This window comes from Canis aureus, chromosome 25 (assembly GCF_053574225.1).
Source record: "Canis aureus isolate CA01 chromosome 25, VMU_Caureus_v.1.0, whole genome shotgun sequence".
NCBI lineage: Eukaryota > Metazoa > Chordata > Mammalia > Carnivora > Canidae > Canis > Canis aureus.
Window position 1 is genome coordinate 45332379 of NC_135635.1, and position 23750 is coordinate 45356128.

The window sequence follows — 23750 nt, forward strand, 5'->3', positions numbered from 1 at the left end:
CTTGACATATGGGAGTAAAGGTTGAGTGTAAGCCTGTGCCAGATTAAACCAACTCAGCAAATATGTGTCTATTTGTTTTCAAAGTCCGCCTGGTGGAGTCTTCTTTGCAGAATTGCTGTGCCCTCTGTGATCACCGAGAGCACCGTGGTTTGGACACTTCTCAATAGAAGATTGCTCACGTGCCTCTGTGGGCTACGCAGAGAATTAGGGAAAGAGCCCACAGAACTGCTTTACTTTTCACGTTGTGCCTGTCCCTTACAGCTTCCACGTGTCTGTATCCTAGCTCTACTCTTCTCTTGGTGTGATGTCAGAAGAAGCTCTCCTCCCTCTCCTGCCCTCATTTTATCTCCCATCAGAGGGCCTCGCTGAGGCAGGGAGACCAGCAAACAGGGCTGACTACTCAATTCAGGAAACTCTTTTCTTACTATTTTATCAGACCAACTAGGAACTAAGCATTTTGTTGTGGTTGTTCATTTATTGGAAAAAAAAAAAAAAAAAACACCCAGAATCAAGTATTTCAAGATTGTGCCGCTCTCTGGAGTTGTAAGTGGAAGTACTCACACCGAGTTTCCCATCAGACTTCCAGAGGGAAGGCTCCAGCCTTCTTCCCTGAAATTGGCTTGGCTTTATTCCTTCATGATGATTCAGATTAGAGAAAGAAACAAATCTTTTACAATGACTGTGGGGATTTCTCTTTGGAGCACCTGAAACCCTGGAAACATTTCCTTTCACACACACGGAGGGCTTGATTATATCCAAAAAGGATTTTCAGAGGTGCTGTCGGACCCAGAGCCCTGGGAGGGAGAGGAAAGACACGCTGTGTGGCCTGCTGACCCAGGGCCAAGGGGAGCCCAGGAGAGTGGCTATCCTTGACGAGGACTCTGACACTGGATGAACTCCAGACGGTGACATTGACAGAGAAACATCCAGGGAAAGCGGTTCGCGACTGTAGAAAGGGCTTCCTGCTCTTCAGAGGTGGAAGGAAATGACTCTTTGCCTCCTGCATCCCAAGTCAGCAGTTGCTGGTGGAAAGGGCGAGGGGAATCTGGGCACCCCATTTCTGAAACTGTGCTGTGGGTGAGCTGAACCATTTTGGAAAAAGCATGTGTCGGATAGGTACCTGCCAGAATCGTGATGCAATCAGTTCTGTGATCTCAGGGGAGCCCAGGTTCTGATCCGTCAGAGTGGGCATAGCAGTGCCTCGGAGAGTCGTCGGGAGGCTGCAGTGTGGTTACACATGTCAAGTGCCAGGTGAAGTGCTGGCTCCCTGGTGGGGGCTCAGCACAAGGCGGTTGGCACAAGCCTTGCCTCTGTCCACCCAGGAGGCAGCAGTGCTGGTGTGGCTGCGAGCCTCACCAGCATAGCCATAGCTGCTGTTGTAATCTAGAGGTCTCACCTCTAGGCTTTCCATTTTTTTGTTTCTAATAACATGTCGCGTCTTCAAATTATGAAAACAAGTTGTATCACCCTATCTGTAGCTTACTAGACAATTTATTAATTTTTCTTGTGTTAAGAACTTTTTTAAAATTTAAATTCAATTTGCCAACATATAGTATAACACCCCATGCTCATCCCATCAAGTGCCCTCCTAGTGCCCGTCACCATCACCCCAACCTCCCACCCACCTCCCCTTCTGCTACCCTTTGTCTTCCTTTCTAAATTTTCCCTAATTTTTCCCCTTTCTAATTAAGGGACCCTTTCTTATCGTCCCTTTTACTATTTCTTATATTTCTCATATGAGTGAAACCATGTGATAATTGTCTTTCTCCGACCAACTTATTTCACTCAGCATCATACCCTCCAGTTCCATCCATGTCGATGTAAATGGTTAAACTAGACAATTTAAATATCTCTATAATGTGAGAGAATAATACACTTTCAGGTGTTTTCTTATATGTTGTAATTTCTTATGGTAAATTTCCATTTTCTTTTTGAGATTAGTTTTAAAGGATGCAGTTTTCGGTTTCAATTTCTGGTTAGATTCTGCTGGATCTGTGTGATGCAGGTGAGCCATCACAGCCTGAGTTATCCATCAGTCTTGACTTGCCATCATTTATGGCATCTCTTGGCTTTTCCCCCTGTTTCTGGAAGACACCAGGTGATAATGTTTTACATTATATCATTATATTTAGCTCTAATATTATGCTTGGTTAGGGTCATACTAAAACTACTTTTTTCTGTGCATTCATTTACTCAGCAAGTATTTACTGAGAACATCTGATGTTTGGGCATGTGGATGGGCATTGGTGGTGCAGTGGTGAGCAAGAGAGTTTACATTTTCTGTGCGTGGTGGGGGAGGGGAAGGGGAGAAGGAGACAGAACATAGAGTAGTAAGCAAATCAATAAGAAGTCTTCCTGTTATGATTGGTGCTGTGAAAAAGGAATCTAAGAGACACAAAGCAAAGTGACAGGATAGCATGACGATAGGGAGTGAGTTACCTAAATCAGTGGCCAGGGAAGACCCCCCTGGGGCCATGATAACAAAAGGAGCTAGGCTTGCAAAGAAACAGAAGAAGCGTCCTGGGAACAGCAAGTACAAAGGAGGCAGGCCAGGCTTGGTGTGTGTGTCTGGAACAGAAGAGCAAATCTGGCACACAGTGAATGACCAGGACAGTGATGAGTGAGGAGGTTGGAGGGGTAGGCAGGGACTAGATCATGACAGCAGGGAGGGTAACGTGTTTATTGTTTTTGAAAGATTACCTTCCTGTAGATTGGAAAATAGACTTGGTGGGGGATGGGGGTGGGTATAAGAGACCAGTTGGGAGGGCTGGAAGCTGGTACCTAGTACCAGCAGGAGAGGTGAGGTAGATGGACATGATTTGCCCATTGGGATGAATGGGACATGTTTTGGAGGCAGAGCTGCTGGGCAGTGGAAATGGTTATACTCACTTTGGAAGCAGTTTGTTCAAAATATTCAAGAGCCTTAAAATCTTCATTCCTTTTGGTCCAAGAATTTTAGAGGATTTTATCCAATGGACATAATCAGAAATACACACAAAGACTATTTACAAGTATTTCACTGTCATCTATTCATAATAGAGTCAAACCTGAAATAATTGAATTGTTCTCCCTTATTCTTCAGTCTCTAGGGGATTAGTTGGCTACATTAGGATGCATCCATGTGATGGAACACCATGTAGCTATTCAAGTGATAAGGTGGAAGGATATTTAATGGCATGGGAAGATGTTGATGGAGAACTAAATGGAAAAACATAGAATAGTATCCATAATATGACCTTAATTTCATAAAACATATAAACTCTATTTATATCTCATATAGGTGTAGATAGGATATACCATATCTTGAGAGGTCTAAGAGGATGTACATCAGAGGGTTAATGACAAGCCACTTCCAGGGAATGAAATGACAAATGATTTATTTTCTGAATATTTGTGATTCTTAACAATTGTCTATGATAAACATTTTGAAATTAAAATTGAAAAACAAGTGTTATTTTAGAAAGTGATGGTTGGTCTTACTATGTCTGATTACACACAATAGTGAATAAATCAGTGAGATCAAATACCCTAGTACTCAGAGGGTGATATTTCTCTTCAGAAAGTTTGGGTTTAGAAAAACATTGGGTTTGAGTCAGTAAAATGGAGTCAGATTTCCAGCTCTGCTGCGGATGGGCACTACACTTAGCCTCTAACACACAGACGCTTTGCTTTTTTGATTTGCAAATGGAAAATGGACCATAGTAATAATGAAAGCAGTAATAATGTTTTCATGGAGTTGTTTCAAGGATTAAGTGACAGAGATGAGAAAATATTTTCTAGGAGGAAAAACACAATGTAAATATTAATATTCTAGGGTCCAAGACTTCACACACAGACTTGATTGTTGGCACAAATATATTTGGGGATGGGTCATTTGTGGAGGACTGTAGTGCACATCTTGTGCAATGAAGGGCCACATTTTGACTAAGTATTAGGCCAGCTCACTTCTGATCCCATGCCCTGGAAAAAGTGGACATTCTGAACTTAAGGTACAATTAGCTTGTCCCGAGAGGTGGGCAGCTCTGAAATGGAGTGCTTTCTCATTCACTGGAAATCTCTAAATGCAATGCCATCTAAGCAACAGCCACACCCAGAGCTCCTCTGATATATCACTCAGCTGTTTTGTTACATAAACCTATTGGAAATGAACCTGCAAAGTTGAATGGAGGGAGGCACCCGTCAGAATAAGGATGAAGGAGAAATGCACTGCTTCTCCATTTAAAAGGAGATATTTACTTTTTAATGGACCCTAGACACCGGGATCTGAAATGTCATGGTCCTTATGTAATGGCATGGGTATGCATGGAAACACTGATGAACAACTCACAGGCATGTGATTTTTAAATTCTTAAACTGGTCAAGGCGAGGGGCCATCCTGCCTTGCTCTGCAGGACTCACAGTGTACAAGATGGTGTTGTCCACATCACGGTGTCCCATTGGAGAGTCACCTCTTCTTACCTCTCCAAAGAGAAGCTGTATGGAAAATGTGTCCCTGATACTATCAGGGTTTGAACCTCTATTTTCAGCTTGGGATTTCTGGAAAAAGGGAAATGAAGCAGCCAGGCCTGACCAATCTCTGAGGTTGATTTCTTTGGGGATTCCCAGCCTCACTGAGGTGTGTAAAATATAGCACACACCAGTTATGGTCAAGGATGAGCTGCTCCTGGGCTGAATGGCTATATTGGAAGGAATACTGGTGCCCAGCAATGCCTTCTGACTCTAAGAATCCTAGCCTTGCCATTTTGAACAGGGACCCCGAGAGCTGCCAACTAGGTGTGCCAATAGTGCAGTTCCTTTGGACTTAACATTCATCACCCTTCCTGTGGTAGATAATCCTACCATCCATTTGTTGAATTATACAGGAAGTATAATAGCCACAGTGACAACTGGGCTGGGTACTGTGCCAACTGCTTTACGTACACCATCTTGTCCAGCCTTTGCATTAATTCTGGGAGGTAAGTATTGCTGGTTGCTTTTCACAGATAAGGAAACGAGGTTAAGTAACTTGTCCAAGGTCACAAAGCTAAGAAGTTACTAATCTAGGATTTGGACTCAGGCCTGTCTGACTCCAAGGTTCACAATCTGAACTCCCCTATTATCCTGCCTCTCTACTGAGTTGTTTTTCCAACACTACCGATGGTTTTGAATTCAGTTTTACCCCACATATATTAATACAGGCCTGTTCTGTATTAGTCGCTAGTCAGGTAAAAAAAAAAAAAAAAAAAAAAAAAGAATAAATTGTGCTTCCATACCTTAAGAAACTTCTGTGTATTATTAAAGAGTTTAGATAAAGCCTATAGCAAGAACTCAATAAATAATGTTGAATACAAAATAATACATAAGTACATTCTGGGTTACTTTACAGGTATCTACAACTCCTTTCAGATTGTGATGCATCCCATAAAAGATGTACACATAAAATCCTCTGAAGGCTTTAAGAAGGGAGGGAATACTGCATTTGGGAGATATCGGGAGAAAAGCAATTTGAATGTAATGTTCGAGATGGGCCTTACAAATGTTAGGGACTGTGACAGGTAGAGAGGTGAGAGTTCATTGCCAGCTGGCCTTGGTTGTTGGATTAAAAACTGAACCTGTTGTCTGCTGGTTGATTCTTGCAACTGACCCCATGCTCCTGGTTAGTTTCACTTTGTAATTCTCCTTCACAATGGCGTTCAGACCTTGGAAATGGAATTTTTATTATAATAAACATGGTTGGTCTCAAGAGACCTAGATGAAAAAGTGTGATTTCCAGTCTCCTTCAGTATGTAAATGGGTCACACATTTTTATTCTAGAACTCTCTCCTGCACTTCTCATCCACCTGGCCAAGCACCTAAACTTGGTTATCCAAGCATTCTCTTAAACTTAAGTCGAAAAGAGAATGAAGTGCCTTTCCCATCCTCCCTTCATGGTGAGCTCTCAACTTCCCAGACACCTGTTCTGACACTTCATGGCAGTAGCAGGGATGGTCAGGTACATTGTATTTTAATATTAAGGGAAGGATAGAATCTTGTGTTAGAAGATGACTTTGGAGGTCAAGATCTTTTGTTGGTTCACTTTGGGATCTTGGGCAGCAGCATAACTTGGTATTGATTTCCTGATGAAGAAAAGGCAACTTGGCTTCTTTCGTATAAGCAAATAGGGAGATGTTGGAGATAATTAAATCTAAAGCATCTTGGGGTCCAGAGATAGGAGGTCACATGTACATACCACTATGCCACTGCTGCTGTTGGCACATGGGGATGATAATGTATTTTTGCTTACAGAGTAATCTTCTGATGTTTGGTTGAAAGGGACGATGTGTCCCTGAGCCAATCAATGATGAGGGCTCTTTTTTTTCTATCAAATTTATAAAGTGCTTTTGGTCATGCCCAAATTTTGTAGGAGTGGAGAACTTTTTATTTTTAAGGTTGTGGCTTTTTGAGATGAATGACCAATAGCACCCCAAATGGAAGAATGTGCAGATTGTCAGGCCTCCCTTTCTGATATGCTTCCTTCTCTTGTACAAGTCACCTCACCTCTCTGCTTTTTGTTTCTCCATCTGTGAGACATTGTTCACTTTGCCAGGATATCTTCAATATGAATAAGATAATGTGTGGAACCCTTCCAGCTGCTGCATCATTAAAAAGTATTTATTCAGCACTTAACGTAGTGTTGCACAAAGAGAATTATAAAGACTAGATTCCTGCCTTGCCTGCTAGATTATATTCTAATATCTTCTTAAAAAGGCAGAAACTAGGCAGCTAAGGAGAACAATACTTCAAATACTATCTTTGTGTTTTAAGATACAAACAACAGTAGCATAAATAATTAACAAGAACTGAAAGAGAAGAAATCTGGTTATTAAGACAGAGCTCACATCAAAAATCTACAGATGAAATGGGAAGTTCTTACCTCTCTGAAACTGAGTCCTATGGGAACCTTGTTTTCTGTAAATAAAATTGCCAGATGTTATCCCTTGGACCTGAGCGAGGGAGCCTCAGTAAGAGGTGGAGGTGGGGCTACAGAGGCAATTCTCTGGATAATTTGGTTTGAGATTCTGGGTGTTAAGGTTTCTATCACTGTTTCTTCTTCCCCAGTGCAACTGAGACTCATATTAAGGCTTACAATCCTGAAGGAAGAAAGGTGTATGCTTTAGAGAGGGTGTTCTAGGGTAGTAGGCAACAATCCTTTCACTTTCTGAACATTGTGGTCATTGCATTGTAGGTCTTCATGAGAATGAGATCCAAATCAAGCTGGACATGGTAAGGCCCTAGGAGCAAGGCAGCTATACAAGAGCAACCACCGAATCATCTGAGTACGAATCATCTTGAGGAACTTTTCACAAGCCTATATAACATCTCACTTCTCCATCAATTAAACACTTTGAAAGGTTGGCCTCAGAGAGAATGCCATTTACTTCTCCAATGATATCTAGGTTACTCACTAAATCCCTGGCTGCTGCTTAAAGAAGCCAACCCCCCAGGTGTGTAGCTTATACACACACATACACACACACGTGCACGTGCGTGCATGCACGTGTGCGGTTTTCTTCTTAGAGGGGGTAGTAAGACCTGTCAAAATTAATTTAATTAGCTGCTATTTGTGTTTTTCTTCATAGTTTACAGCATTCTTTGACTGGTATGATCTTTGATACCAAAAGTTAGCTCTCATGGTAGGCAGGACCGATACTGATGACTGCCACTGTACACTTGGGGAAACTCAGAAGTTGAATGAGTTGGCCAGGGTCACACAACCAGGGTAGATCTAAGATGGAAGCCGAGTCTTTGAACTCTGCATTTGTTCTGAACACCTTGTCTTTCTCTCTGGAAGGTCATCAGCCCTCTAAAGCCACTTGCATTTAAAGACCACCTGTCAATGACAGATTTTCTGCACAAAGATTTTAAGCCCCATATAGATATTTGTATTTCCTCTCAATATCTCACATTTTAAAATTGCTATTTGTCCCCAAAGCACACAGTATGGCTAATACCTGACTTGCTGCTATTAATAATTACACATGTCTTTGTTTCCTCCAAGGAGATTCAAAATGGAAGCGAGCAAGCTCGGAACTTGTCCTTCACTGAGTTTGGGTCATCAGAGCTATTAAATACATGGAGCTTGACTCCCATCTTCCTTTAGTTCTCAGGTTCTCTCCCTGTTGTTTTTCAGCAAAAGTTTCAAGTATTCTATTGGCACTAGGAGGACCCTTGAAAAACAGCCTATTGTAGTGCAAATTCTTTTCTAACGAATGCATTGTGTAAGCAGTAAATCTGAACAAGCGACACCTGGACTCTTGAGCAGGTGGAAGATGTTAACCTTGTCTGGGGCTTAAACATGTAGCTGTCCTTGCTGCTGACACTGTGGCCCCTGTGGAAAGAGGGGATCATAGCTAAGTGTTCACTCCAGAACTTCTGGGTGGGCCACTGGGTTTTCCCTTGGGCCCTGGCCTCCTCTTTTTAGCTAGTCACCCTCGCCTCTGAAGTTCTATCTCCCCGAGTTTGCCTAGGACCTCCTTCCAGTGCCCCTCTCCCTCTCTCTAAGACCACCTTTCTGGGAAAATGATTCTTGTACCTTAGTATCAGTTTTTCCTGAGGACATTAGCATTTCAAGCTGTCAGGCTAATTGGAGACTCTGTCCAGCTAGAGGAATCTCCCAGACAGGTGGTACAGTCTAGCGATGTGCACACTGGGCTTTGTGGTCGGACGGACCCGAATTGGAATCCCAGCTCCACTTTCAGCTAATCTTTGGCAAGTTACTCAATCTTCCTGAGTCTGTAAAATGAAGATAATGGTGCTGTGCTGTTGTAAGAAGGCCACACGGAGTCCCTGGCTATGCTCAGCTTGGGGAGAGTCACTGCATTTCTACAACACTTCCCACCTTCCCTCCTGAAGAAGCCATGAGGCATCTTCATCCAGCTTTCCATTTAAGGACAGTGGACAGTGTACTGATGAGGCAGCGGGAGCCCACGGTTATTTAAACATCAGCTATCACTCCTACCTGACAGTACACATAGTGTCAATTTCTTTCTGCTTTGGTATACTATATTTCATTGATTCAAATGAATACATTCTCCTTAAATTTCAATTCCTCTAAAATTGGCATGCATTTTATAATGGATGGTATGTTGTGGTTTAGTGGGCAGCATTTTTTCTTTCTTATTGGTCTGTAAAATAATGTCGGTCTTAAAAATCTATGATTCTTTCAAATTGAAGAAATACAGTAATTTTCTTTCTTTTTTTTTTAGAGAGAGCAAGAGAGTGCAACAGTGGGCGGGGAGGGGCTGAGAGAGAGGGAGAGAGAGAGAATCCTTAGCAGGATCCATACCCAGCACTGAGCCTGATGTGGGGCTCAGTCTCATGACCCTGAGATCATGACCTGACCCGAAATCAAGAGTCCGATGCTTAAGCAACTGAGCCACTCAGGTGCCCCTATTTTTTAAAATCTGACTTTAAATTCCCTCAGGTGTTAAAAAACTACTCTGCTTTGGCGATAGTGATGCAGTCTCTTCCCAGGCTCTCTGTTCTGGGTCATCTGTCCAATGTCCCCATGTGGCAGGTTGCTGTCTGGGTACAGAAGTGGTAGAGGAAGAGTTTCCAGGCTTCTTGGACACATTTGAATAGGGTGTAAATGACATTTAGGCTTGCATTTTGCTGCAGAACTCAGGTGGCTTGCAGGAACTCTGTCCCTGGCCCTGAGATGTCTTTCCAACACCCTATACAGGGAGCTGTCCTCTAATGTAATATTCAGGTCAGTTTTTTTTTTTTTTTTAAATACAAACAGTGAGCACTTACTGTGTAGTAGGCACTGTGTTAAGCACTTGACACAAATAGACTCTTTTACTTAATACAGCACCTCTATAAAAGTAGAGGCTGCTCAGTCTATATCTTACAGAGGAAATAGAAGCTGAGGAGAGAACCTACTTGCCCAAGGCGTGGACTCAAGTCTGTCCCACTCCAGAGTCCATGATGTGAACTACTGTGCTCTACTCTCTCCCAGCCTACACTGGTAAAGTGGTCCTCGTGTTTTCCCCCACTCTGCCTTAGCTAGTGGTGAAGGTAAAACAGTACAGGAGTTAAGTGTGAGTTCCAGTTCACTAAGAATCTGGTTGGCATGCTGCGTGTAAAAATAGAGGGGTGTGGTTATGTATTTGGGGGGTAAGGGAGATTAAAAAGGGGGGAAGCACAGTCAAGATTTTGAGCCTTTCCAGGTTAGTTTTCAGCTCTCCCCCAGCTGCACTCCTTCCATCTTCTCACCTTTGTGGTTGTGTCAGCAGGGTCCCCTGGGCGGGGGCCGGGGGGGGAGTTGAGGGGGCACGTGGCTGCCTGGTGCGAGCAGTGCTGCTCTTCGCCTGTCTGAGATTTTCTTCTTTCTTGAAGATAAATGCAGCAGGATGCTTCTCCCTCTTCTGACTTGAGTCAGATGTGCCCTAGTTGCCGAGGAAAGAGGAATAAGTGCTTGACGATCTGTCAGCTCAGGTAGAGGGAAAATTAACATTTCTAACAGTGCGTAATGGAGACTGACTATGCACCAGGAACTATACTATATGAGCAGGTCCTGGGGAAACAGAGGGGAAGACACTGCCAGGACCTCCAGGAGGCTCCATCTGGTGGGAAATACAGCAGATGTACTGGCCAATTATCATTAATGGGCAAGAGTTTTAAGGGACACGAGTACTGAGACACAGTGTTGCCTAGTAGAAGGAGCATGGGATTTGGAGTTCTGGAGACCATATCCAGCTTTCTTTTCCTTGCTGACTACTTAGGCAAGTTCAGTTTCCTAATCTTTATAATGTACATAAGTATATTTTTTCTTGCAGGCTCATTGAAAGCATTAATTAGATACTTGTGCAAAGTGCATGTGCTTCCTTGCAGGCCTCATCCAGTACCCGGGATGTAGTCGGAGCTCAGGAAGTAGTAGCTGTAATATGCATGCGTAGGAATATAAGCACATGTGTTTGTATATATATGTATAGAGATTTTTCAGTTCCTTCTTTCCTTTATTCAACAAGTATTTGTTGAATACCTGTTCTGAATACTAGGGATTTAGCAGTATATAAAACAGCTCTCCCTGCCCATAGGTTATACTAGGGCGAGACAATAAATAAATTAAATAAGTAAAACACATGATGTTGGGTGGTGACAAGTGTGTGGAGAAAAATAAAGCAGTAAAATGGGGATGTAGGTGTGGGTAGTGGCTTATATTATAAATAACATGATTACAGAAGGCTTCCCAAGGGGATGCTTGGAACCAGCCAGGTGGATATTTGGGAGAAAAGCATTCCAGGCAGAGGGAATTGGAAGAGCAATTTTTCAGAGGTGAGAGTGGCTGGGTAAACTCAGGGAAGAGGAAGGAGGCCAGAACATCTGGAGTGGCTCAAGCTAGGAGGAATGCTAGCTGAAGGTAGGACAGGGTGCTAACTAGAGGCCAGAAGGAGGAGGGCTTGGGCACCATGGGAAGGACATTACCTCTTGGAATGAGTAAGGGCCCATCGGAGATTTTGAGTTAGAGAGTGGCATGGTCTGTGTTATAACAGGATGAATGTGGCTGCCGTGTAGAGAAATCACGTGTGGAGGAATCACTGTGCGTGTGTGTGTGTGTGTGTGTGTGTGTGTGTGAGCATCGAATCAGAGGACCTTCATGTAAGCCGAGAATATGATTGCCTTGGGTTACGAGGACAGATGAGAATAGATAGTGGAGGAGATAGAGGAGGAGGGGCCTGGAGAAATATGGTTTGGATTGTGGGTTTGGCCCTTCCTTGTTATTTGTCTGAATGGTTTTCCATTGCTGTGGGCTGGGGACACTGTAGCAGGAAGTGAGGAGCTGTTGGCCTCTCCACCAGTCCAGGGCTGGGCTTTGAACATGTCCAGATTGTGGTTGAATGGACATTGTGGGAAAGACCAAAACACACCGGTGTGTGTCAGAAACAAGAACAACAAAACAACAACAACAACAACAAAAACAAACAAGCGAAAAAACCAAAAACAACAACAACAAAAAAGAAATAAGAACAAGCCAAGACCTGAGGCCATGCCAGGGCAAGGCAGAGACCCTTTCACTGTGGCTTTCCCTTGTGCCAGATAAGGAGGATGGGAGTTCTCAGCAGAGGTGGGGAGATGTGGTGAGAGCCTGCAAATACAGTCACTGCAAAGTGTGTCTGTGGATCGCCCCAATTCCCCAAGAAGACTTGGGGACTTGAGAGCCCAGAGTATGAACTCAAATGTCCAAAAGGCTAAAAGGGGAGCAGGTGGGAGTTGTGAGCGACATTACACAGCACCCATCCTGACCATCAACAGCCTTGGGAACCAGCTAGTCTGTGCACTACAGACTTGTCCTCATTCTCTCCTGATCACTCAAGAGGATCTGTGCTTTTCTGGAGCAAAAAGGACTTTGTAACTAGAGTTTTCTGTTTTGATTTTGTGGGGTATTTTTCCCTACTATCAGTCACAAAGCCATAGATACATTTCCCCAGGACAAGAAGAAAGAACAAGTCTTGTGTAGTGCTCATTGTGGGCTAAGTACTGTTCTGAGTATTTGATTTGTATGAATTCCTTCAGTCTTCAGAGTGGTTCTGTGAGGTGGGTAGCATATTGTCCCCATTTTGCAGAGGAAGAAACTGAGGTTAAGGGCCTTGCCCAAAGACCTAAAGCTCATAAGTACTGGCCATTACTGGAACACATGCTTCTGCCTCCAAAAGCCTCATCTCTTTTCCCTTTATCAATCCAGTAATCATTTGTTATTTATCATGTGGAATTCATTTTTGGAAGTAATTTGTACAGACGTACACAAAGGAACTGTGTGGTCACAAAGGGAAAAAGCAGCTGGCTCAAGTCCTTGATTTTCCCATATCTGTGTGGGGTGCCTGCCTGGAAGTTGGCAATTTCCACTTCTAATGTGGTATTGTCATTTATCGACATATGTGTCATCCTCCTTCCTGTGGCTGGAAACTCACTGAGGCCAGAGTCCATGTGAAATTCATTTTTCTATCTACTATAGGGGCTATGCCAATGCCTAAAACATAGTAGGTCCTCAGTAAATTTGAAATAATTTCTCAAGTTGGATGGATATCTTTGGTAACAAATTATTAAGCCATCCATTTCTGAAAATAATGAAAAGGAGGACTTTTAAGCATGTGACTCATAAGACAAGGTTACACCTGAATGGTGCTTTTATGATTTCAAAACACTTCCACACAGTTTATCTCATTTCGGCCCCCTGTCAACCCTTATAAAGGTGTTGGGGTACACATTATTTTCCCAGTTTAATTAGGAGAAAACCAAGGTTAGTGTCAACAACCTTGACACTGTCACAAACAGGATTATTTTGTTTTTGTTTTTTATTTTGCTTTTAAAATCAGAGTAGAATGAGAACCATCACTCCCAATTTCTTACTTTGTGAGCAACACGTACCTACTGAGTATAAAGCTTGAACACAGGACCTAATGATACTCATTAGGCATGAACAAGAAGGTGTTTTGATTCCTTACTTTCTGGTAAATTGCAAATAATTTAGTATAGTGCTACTCAAAATGTGGGCCCCAGCTGGTAGACCAGTTACCAGTTACCAATCCGTAGTGTGATCATGAGCTTGTGGCAGAATGTAAATCAACTGTGTCTATAAACAGTGCTTAGTTTACTTGACTTTTTTTTCTTCTTTTTTTTTTTTACATTTTTCTTTGAAATAATCTTAGGCTCACATCAAAGTTGAAAAATAGCACAGAGAGTGTGCATAGATCCTTCACCCATCTTCCTCTTATGTTTATACATTGCATAACTGGAATATAATGGTTAAAATGAAGAAATTGCCATTAGTACAATACTTTCAGTTAAACCTCAGACTTCCTTTTGATTTCCCCAGTTTCTCTGCCTAAGCTTATTTTCTGGTCCAGGGTCGAATACAGGGTCCTGCATGATTAGTCATTAAGTCTCCTTTAGCGTCTCCCAGAAACACGGGCCTGTCCCTCAGTCTTGCCTTGTTTTTCCATGACTTTGACACTGTTGTTGAAGAGTACAGGTCAATTATTTTGGAGAATGCCTCTTAATTTGGGTTTGTCTGTTTCATCATGATTAGATTGAGGTAATACATTTTGCCTCCAGGATACATACAAAACTTCTGAATATCACAGAAGTAATGTGCCCTCTGCATTCTATCGTGACAGGGGCAAAAGATGTTAGAATGTGTTTTTACTGGTGCCACTAACCTTTATCACTTGGTGAAGGTGGTGTCTGTTGGGTTTATCTACTGTAAAGCTGCTATTTCTCCATTTCTAATTAATTAATATCCTGAGGGAGATATTTTGCGTATAATATTTCATTGCTTATCAAACTTTTGCTTGTAATTTTAGCATACATTGCGGACCTTGCCTGCAATATTTATTACTGTGGTGTTTGCCTAATTTTTCTATTGTCTTCTTTTCCTCTACATCTCTTAATTGACCTTCTTCTATTAGGAAGAGCTATCCCTTCTTCCTCATTTCTTTCTTTATTCAATTATTAAAATTAATAATTTAATTAATAATATCACTATCATGTTATTTTATTCTATGGGCTATAATTTAATATTACTCTTATTTGTTCTGTTGTTCAAATTGTTCTAGCTTTGGCCATTGAGAGCTCTCCCAGGTTAGCTCCTGTCGCCTTCAACGTGCCCTCAGCCCTCAATCATTTTCTTGCTTTTGGACTAGGAGCTGCTCCAGAATCATCTTGAATTTTTTCTACCTCAGCCCTGGAATCAAACACTTCTCCAAGGCACTCTGGTTTCTTTTATTGGAGAATGATATTTAAAAACCAAGATTTGGGCACGAGGTGTGTTCATTGCTATCAACTTTTTTTATATCATTATTTCCTTGCTGAAGGGAGCTTCATATTTTGAAAGAGAGTCAACTAGGTCCTTATTTGTCATGGACCCGGAACAATCTGTGGCCCTGCTACTTTAAGTTTCAATGGTCTTAAAGATCTGTCACCATGGACATATCACCCATCTGGTGGTAATTTTAAATTCCCTTGAAAGAATCAGTGTTATTCTTTCACTCTTGCACAAAGCAAGTAATGTTGAGCACACAGTGTGTGTCAGGCCTTGGGGTTGGTGCTAGACTCACAGTGGTGACTGAAGTTCTCCTGAGGAGCTTATAATACAGTGTCTTCTATTAAATCTGGGAGATAGTACTTTTTTTTTTTTCTTCTTGGTCACTGCCCATTATGAGAACTCATTTAAGATTATTCAGTGTTCTAAAATATAGGGGATTCAGCCTCAGTGATTTTTAATTTTGATTTTGGATCCAGAAATTGTTAGAATATGAACAGGCTACTCCCTGGCACAGCATCACTTGGTATCATTAAAAACTTTTGCCCATGACTTGATTCTGACATCTGGGTGGTTGACTCCTTTAGGCCTTATGCAAGGAGGCTGGAGATGAATACACTGACTTGAAAAGACTTCTGGTATCTAACTGCTCACTCTAACCATTGTGTGAAACAGTCTGCTGCAGGAAGGAGTCAAGGCTTGCCGCAAGAATCGGGCTCCGTCTTTAGTGTTTCCCTCTCCTACGGGCCTGGCGGAGTAGGAGTCCTCCTCCTCAAACTGGTCTCAGACCCCAGAAGGATCTCTTCAGCAAAAGTATGTTTCAAAGATCTGTTACTTGACTTTAATCTTCTCCACCTGCCTATCAAGTTGGATATGGGTTCAGATGGAAGGAGGTTAGCAGTGATGTCACTTAAGGTCACTTGGATGTGCATTATCTCCACTCCCACACCCTGTGCTTCCCACTGGTTTAACACAATCTGGCATTATTTCAGTGTTTCTGACTGTGGCTTGTTATTAGTATTTCCTTTAACTTTTTGAGCATACGTGGACTAAGAATCCCTTTCACAGCTCTGAAAGGTGTCCCTGGCAGAGGCTTCTTCTGGTAGGGCAATACTATCCTATCAAACAAGCCAATTGTCTGGAAGCGTCTGTTGGTCTTTTTTGCCTTTGGAAAAGGTGGGAATACTGAAAACAGATGCTAAGTCTTGTTCTCTCTATATTGATCCTTTCTGGCATCCATGAAATTATGAGTATTTTATGCCACTGAACACATATGTGTTCTTGGCATGTAAAATATACACACAATGACCGACTTACTGCCTGTTCTTGGGAGGAAGGGAATAGTGGAGCTGTGGTCAAGTTGATTGCTATGCACTCTGGTTAGAAATGGGAGGACAAGAGGATCAGTGGTGTTTGCCTTGAAAAGTAACAGGCATCTGAGAATCCCTTTGCCAGATGTGTCAAAGATGGGCAACTGGGGTGTGCTTCTCAGCAAATAGTGCCATTCATCTCGGGTGGCTCCAACCTTGAGCTTGGTAGATGACCAGTGGCCCAATTATGGATATGGATCTTTCGTGCCCATCTCAGTTTTTGTGTAGGTGGTTTTCACGAAATTTTGTTTGTGTGTATCTATGTGTCTATATTTTAATACATGAAATCCAGTTTAGAGAACAACTTTGTGGGGCTCATCCTGCTTATAATGCAGTGGTCTGCCCTTGAGGATTTTAAATGAGCTGACCTACATAGCTTAACTATTTCAATTAAAAGTAACAGAGAGGGCGGCCCCAGTGGCTCAGCAGTTTAACGCCGCCTTTAGCCCAGGGCGTGATCCTGGAGAACCAGGATCGAGTCCCACGTCAGGCTCCCTGCATGGAGCCTGCTTCTCTCTCTGCCTGTGTCTATGCCTCTCTCTCTGTGTCTCTCATGAATAAATAAATAAATAAAATCTTAAAAAAAAAAAAAAGGTAACAGATTGTGGATTAGTGAGAGGTGAAGGGCTGGAAGGCAAAAATCCCTCCCAGGAGCTCTGGTTCAGACAAGGCAGTAGAAGAGACAAGAGATTCTGGGTAAAAATCATAACTGATAGCCATCACGCGTGCTTTGACACCCTGCTATGGCTGAAGTCCTTGTGAAGATGACTTCTTGATACCTCATGCTATGGACTTGTATGGGATCTTCATGGATTGAGGCATGCTAACTCTCTTCTGGGGAAGAATTATGACAGTATTATTCCTAACTTTCCAAATATGCACTTGTCCACTTTCAGCTATCTCTACACTTGATTCTCTGAAGAGATGGTGCTTTCCCCAACTCTCCAAGCCTCAAGGGACAGTGTGGAGAAGAAATGCTGTTTATGGTACAGGGTAGCCATTCTTGCATTCTTATTCTCCAGTTCTTTTCTACTATTCAGAATTCTGACTCCACAGAAATTCCTAATTAACTCAGTTGCTCTACAATGACAAGCTAATCTCTGGAGCTACCAAGTCAGGAAAGTCATTCGGCCTGGATCAGCATGGATTTTCTCCCTTGCACCCAGTTCAGCAGCTGGGCACCAAACCAACCCCTACATTGTGGGATGAAGATGCCAAGGGTTGGAGCAACTCAGGGCTGATTGTTTCACTCAGAAAATCATGGGTTAGACATTTTTTAATTGCTAGCTTATTTTAAAGAGTTTTTTTTGTTTATTTGGGTTTTTTTTTGGGGGGGGTTGTTTTTGTTTTGTTTTGTTTTTTAAGTAGGAGATCAGGAGATTGTATAACCACTGGAAGGGGCCATCTCTCCTACATACTGACTGTATAATTCACCAGCTAGATGGGGGTGATGGGGGTTGATTTAGGCCTGTGACCAAGTAAAGGGTAGTACTTTTCAAATTCTATCTGTATGACTCCTTAGGAGTAGGGTGCAAAGCCGGGCCATGGCAGATGGGAGTAGGGAGGGGACAAAGAAATGAATGACTAACAAAGAATTGTCTCTAATAGGCCGGATAGAGGCAGTTACATGCACAGGAGATGTAGAAGCCACTTCTGGTCTCCATTCTTCAGTTCCAGTTCATGTACATCCTACTGTCTATCAGCTTACCATATATAGTGCTTATTATGGGACTGGCAGTATTCTAAGTGTTGTACATAATTAACTCACGGTGCTCACAGGACCTGATAAGGTAGGTACTGCTGTTATCCCTGTTTTATGGGTGAGAACTCTGAGGCATTGAGAAGTTATTAAATTTGCTCATAAACATTTGTTCTGGAGTGAGGTTTGGAGATCAAGCAGTTTGGCCTCAGTCTACCCATTATACCAAAGGCACATAGGTTCTGTCCTATCCCAGCCCCAAGGATTTTCAGAGAAGAATCCACAGTGCCCCTTGGGTTATCATGCCTCAAACTTGAATTTGCATATGAATAATCTGGGGATCTTAGTAAAATGTAGATTTTGATTCAGTAGATCTGGGGTGTGGCGCCTCAGAGTCTCCTCTCCAACCAGCTCCCAGTGATGTCATGTGGCTAATTCGTGGTCCACATACAACCCCATAGCAAAGCCTTGGTAGAGTATTCTTTGGTTTTCACTGTCAGATTGCACTTAACTGGCTGTGGAAGAAACTCTTCCATTTAAATAGAGAGCTCTTTCAGCAATAGAGTAATACGAATATGAATTGAATGAGTGATCCACTGGAAAAGAAAAGAATTGTAGTAGCAAGGAGTCATCAATTTCTGTTTAAAAAACTACTTTTCTTAGGACTTTAATAGAAAATGGCAAGATTGTATCGTCCCTTTCTGTGTATTGGCCAAGGGTCTTTCTTTTGTTCTTGGGCTAACCTCAGTACTTCTGGGCTAGCTTTGGCTCTAATTTTTTTCTGAGTCTTTGTTACATACAGTTCACCCAGCCACACCCCAGCGATGTACAAGGGATCAGACACAAAGTTAGATTCCATCACAGAGGCAGAGTCACCATGGTAACCACATCCTTTGAGTCTTGAGTGTGGCCAGCCACCTGAGCTGAGCCGATAGTTGAAGTGAACCCAGTTGTTCTCCTGAGACATGCGGAGAGTGATGCCTTGCCTACGCTAGGCTGCTGTATCTTCATCCTTACAACCAGGGGCTTCCACTTGCTGTGAAGAGTCTAGATACTCAGAACCTCCTCCCCTCCCTGGAATCTTGAAGTTAATCTCCAGGGTGTTTTCTGATCCTAACTGCCCAACACCATGAGAATACTGCAGTGCCTTGGGATACTCTTGTTCTTCTGGTTTGAGTTTTGGTGGATAACCACATCTGGGTCTTGCTGTGTTAATGTGTCAGTATTTTGGTTTATCTGCTTACTGGTGGTATGGGGCATATGGCAAATCCAGTAGTGAATGGGCCAGGGCAGATCAGACCCTACCACATGGTGGCCTCATAGGGAATCTTAACTCTAGTGTGTGGAATCCGTGAAAAGTGTGCCTTGCTAGATCAGATTTTCATTTTATGTGCTATGGTAAAAGCCACCTCTTATAACTTGGAACAATCTCCTCTTCCTCTCTTCCCTTTCTGCCTCTCTCCATGGCCTCCATTGCTCAAGGGACGATGGTGTGGGTTTGCTTTGTCCATCTCACTTGGATGACATCATGAAAGAAGCACTCTGTACCTCTTCATTGAGACCCCTGAGATGACCTAATGTTTGATGGAGCTGAGAAAAAAAAGAAACCAAAACGACCCAATGGAACATAAATGCTGATTTTAGTTATTCTTGTTTGATAGGAACGATGAACTCAGTTGCATTAGCTTGGCCACATGACTTCTTGAGAGGCACCTTTCAGATATGGAAACACTTTAGAGGGTTGTGTTGAGCCTCAAGAAGACATTGAGCACTCAATTCTCAGTGACCAATGGTTGACCTCTTTTGAGACATTTCCAACTGGAAAGGAGAGACAGGTCTTCCTGCCTCCCATGGAACCTCATTTTTAATGATGTGGCTTCATGAAGATGTGACCTAAGGAAGAACTGGGTACAGACAATGCTTTTAATCTCACTCACCTTATTCTTCAGTTATATATATAAGCGTCAAGAAACCAGTGTTAGCTAACAGCACTGTTTTCACTGCTAAGCAAAACTTCGGGAAGGGGCATCCTTTGATAGAACATTAATGAACCAATTTTCTGTCAGTCTAAATTAAAACCTACACTGCTTCCCTTTTCCCTCCCAAGCTCTGCTCTTATAGACTTACTCCAAATCATCTTAAGTGGTATAAAACTGATGGTGATTGGTTTTAATATTGAAAACCTAAAATTAATAAATGTAGTTTGGACTGTTGCTCCTGTCCATGTGTTCTTTTATGTAGGTTTATTTAAAAGCCAAACAACACTGCTGCTTCCAGAGACCCTTTGTTCTGGTCTTCATTATCAAAGCTGATGGAATCAGGTTTGGGACCAAGGCTTATGCCCACGAAACTGGCCAACTATTAGGCAGAAGAAGCATTTCTTTTCAGAGTAACCAGTATAGATAGTAAGCAAGATATGTATATAAGCCAAGAAGTATTTCCTGTAAAGGAGTAACCAAATAATTAGTTGATTTTGACATGATCTTCCCATAGACATAGTGGCAATGGAGCAAAGATACACTTTTCCTGAATTTTGAAAGAATTTGAGCAGTTCTTGCCTTGAATCTGATGTCTGTCAGACCCAGAAATTTCACATACATTCTCTGGCTGGCACAGGGTGGTGAAGGGTGAACGGTTTGGGAAATGAAGAGGTTTGGGATGAATGGCACTGAAATCACTTTGAATCTTGGAGAATATTTGGAGGGGGATCCCTCAGTCTGACTCCCTTGTGAGTCAGAATCAACAGGGAGCTCAGTAGGGACCCCGATGGGTTGAGTTAATGTGGAATGGGCTTAAATGGATCCATGGAGTGTTCTGAAGAGGAGGGGGTTGGCTCTTCTCAGACGAGGGAGGGGATCTGGATTCCTTGGTCCTTTGGGTAGAAGGTCACTATGTCCAAAAGGATTCTTTGAAGAGTTGTTGCCCATCTTTGTCTCTGAGAAGCAGAATAAAAGGGTTGTACTTGTAAGAAGTAGAGAAGAAGAGGTGAAGTTAGGAGATCTCCATGGCTGTGGCTGAGAATTAATGATGCAGAAAGGTTCTGGAGCCCCTAACTCTGGTTTTAAAGGTCAAGGGTTTTCACCTTGCCTAGTAAGCTCCTCAGCTTACCAAATGTCTTTGATCACATTGCTTAACCACCCTGAACCTTCATTCCCTTACCTGTAAAGTGGAGATAATGCTTGTTCCAGAAGATTGTTAACAGGATCACACGAAGTAATAATATCTAGCATCAAGACTCACATAGCTCTTCAGATGTTCCAGGCCATTATTACTGCTTCTGGTTCTGTTACAGTGGCTGACAGGGGCAAGATGGTAGTGGCCATAGAAATGTCAGGTTGGAGACATCAGAGCTGGCATAGAGATGCAGCAGAACTGATTGAAGGGAAGCTACCTACAGAGCACCCAGTCTGACTCCATCCACAGGCTGGTGCCTGGTCACCTAGAGGACAGGATGGGTTGTGACAATAGCACCTCCCTTGGCTTCCGGGGTGACACACATTTCATCCTGGAGAGGCTTTTGGTGGGAGCCACAGCCGGAGGAGGATACGGATGTGGAGATAGTGTCAGAGTGAGTTTCCGCGGAGCCTGTAGAGGGTCGGAGGCTGCAGCCCCTCGGCCCCATGGCCTGGTCCCTGAGCTCCTTTCCTGGAGTTTCTCTGGCTAGTTGTAGTGTTTCAGCGTCTTGCTCGGGAAGTCTGGTTTTTAACTGGTAAAAGATGTTATTCCAATCGTCTGTTTTCATTCCCTTCTCTGTTTTTGATTGTCCTCTCCTCTCCCACCAGCCTCCCACTCTGCCCCCTACACACCCTGCCTGCTTTCCAATTTTAGCGATGTTACCAGGGCAGCTTTTCAGAAAGCCTGCTTCAGTGGTTCTTGCCTGGGCTGCTTCCACCGCGGCTGTGTGCTGGGGACCATTCACTGAGCCTCAGCCATCGTGCCCCATCTGTTCTTCTGGCTGCGGCCACCCAGCATCTGTGGGGGGCGGCGAGGGCTGAAGATACCCAGACAAGCGACGGGGAGGACCTGCAGCAGGGGTGCCCAGCAGGAGACACCCACTGAAGGGCTCTGATGACCCCCAGGGGTGGGGGGACAAGGTGGGAAATGATCACATTAAAATGAAAAGATCTTAAACGTGATTTGTGAAGAATTAAATTTCTTTCAAACTGCCTTATTACTCATAGGAATTGTATCAATCAACAGTGAGCACTAGATTGCTGGATCAGTCAGAAAATATTGTTGCTGCTGAAGAATCAATGCTAATTGAATCATTAGGGCATTATTACATGAAACACAGATAGCTTGTGATGATAACTCTCTGCTCCGCTTGGTTGGTCATCCTCCAAGAAGCAGTGACACTCTGTACTGTCTGATGCCTGGCAGGGTCTCCTTCATTACCAGCTTTCTCATTGGACTTAGGTGTGTAGTGGTTGTGGTAATATTTCTCTATTAAAAAAAAGAAGAAGAAGATGTAACACAGTCCTGCTTGAAGTTGGTAATAGTGAGCAATTTTGACAAGGAAGAAGGTTAAAGAAGAATTTGTATTATATTTTCCAAATCTCCTGGTGGGGTCTTTGATAAGTGAGCATACAGCTGCAACTTTCCTGAAGTAGGCAAAATGCAAAAAAGTGATTAACCTGAGCTCAGAATATAAGGCAGGGCTGCAATGGGGGTGCTAGGTGCAGCCTGGCCACCCAGGTCTGAGCCCTCAAGTTGGCTAGAATGGCTCCTGAAGGGGCAAGATATTTTGTAAGGTCTTAGAGGCTGGTGTTAGAGCTGGGTTCCCTCTCCATCCTCCAAAGACTCTGATATTGGCCTTTCTGCCTAGAGGTGCTGATGGGTATAAGTGAAGACAAAAGAGACTTTCTTCATCCATATCTGGTTTTTAGCAAATAGTAAAGTAGGCCACGTTGGCCTCAACCTTCCCTCCTCTTCCACCTCTCTTGTGGCCATTTCTCTTGTCCCTCCATGCACCCTGCTGACCTCTGGCAGCCCGAAGCCCCTACCTGGAACCCTCACCCAGGCCGCCTCTCTCACTTAATGGGAGTGAAATTGTTCTGAAATTCCCCTCCCTTTGTGGGAAGACCCCACCAGGCCTGGATTTCCAAATCCCCTCATCCCACCATCTCAGTGGGTGTTTGGGCCCATGTGAGGTTCCTTCCAGGGATTATACTTGCTTTTGAACAAGAGGTTTCTGGGAATGTATGACCTAACCCAAATGGAATGATCCTTGAGGGGATTTCAAGGGTTTCTTAAGTAATGCACAGACAGACACAGTTCACATAGCCAGTCCTGGCTGTGTCTAGGAGGTATGGGGTGGAAAGAGGAGAGGTATTTCCTTGAAGGCTCACTGCAGCCTTCTTTCTGACTTGCATATGGCCCTGAAGGCCTGATTTCCCCCACGTGTCAAGGAGCAAGTGAGCAGGACAGCGTTTGTTGCACACCCACTGCCGCACCGGCAGGGTGCTCTCATGTAGATCATTCACCTAACACTCAGAAGAATCCTCGGAGATAAATATTATTACCCTCCCCTCATTTTTGAGTACGAGAACACAGAAGCTTTAGCATTAAGTAACTTGCCCAAGATCATGTAGAAGAACTAGCATTCAAATCCAAGTTATCTCAACCACAGGCTTTTCTGTCATACCACATTATTTTTCCTCTCTTCCGTTGTCCATCTTCCCTTTACACACACACACACACACACACGCACGCACACACACACACACACACACACCCTTTCTCTCATTTGATTCTATCTTATACTTGCCTGCTGTAGTCTTTCCTCCTTGTCACGCCCACTCATCTGCAAGACCTCCCGGTCATCTTCCATGTTCTGGCCCCCCTCCATCTCCAAGCTCCTCTGCCAGGGTGGTCATCTTAGGTGTTCTGGCCCTTGTCCACC

General features: G+C 43.2%; 1 protein-coding gene and 1 long non-coding RNA gene across 41 annotated transcripts in view; both read left to right on the forward strand.

Moving 5' to 3' along the window:
* Window positions 1–23750, forward strand: part of CACNA1C (calcium voltage-gated channel subunit alpha1 C) — a 746135-nt gene that overhangs the window by 252142 nt on the left and 470243 nt on the right. The gene's annotated exons all lie outside the window — the stretch shown is intronic.
* LOC144297468 (uncharacterized) lies at window positions 15866–21951 on the forward strand. The gene is made up of 4 exons (XR_013364525.1): window positions 15866–17413; window positions 17758–17939; window positions 19510–21416; window positions 21631–21951. It is a non-coding gene; the product is annotated as an uncharacterized LOC144297468 (long non-coding RNA).